The sequence below is a fragment of the Passer domesticus genome, unplaced genomic scaffold, assembly GCF_036417665.1.
Source record: "Passer domesticus isolate bPasDom1 unplaced genomic scaffold, bPasDom1.hap1 HAP1_SCAFFOLD_229, whole genome shotgun sequence".
Classification (NCBI taxonomy): Eukaryota; Metazoa; Chordata; class Aves; order Passeriformes; family Passeridae; genus Passer; species Passer domesticus.
In genome coordinates, this window is record NW_026990008.1 from 55138 (window position 1) to 55457 (window position 320).

The window sequence follows — 320 nt, forward strand, 5'->3', positions numbered from 1 at the left end:
AGGTGGGGGAGGGGCCGGGGGGAGGGGGCTGGGGTTGGGGAGGAGGGGTCTGGGGGGTTGGGGGAGGGGGCTGGGGGGATTGAGGTTTGGGGGGAGTTGGAGAAGGGGGATTTTGGGAGGGGGTTCAGGGAAGGGGATTTTGGGGAGGGGGATTTTGGGGAGGGGGATTTTGGGGAGGGGGGATTTTGGGGAGGGGGCTCAGGGAAGGGGATTTTGGGGAGGTTTGTGCGGGGATTTGGGGCGGGGGTTTTGGGGCTGGGTTTGGGGATGAGGATTTGGGGTGGATTTGGAAGATTTGGGGCTGGGTTTGGGGAGGATTT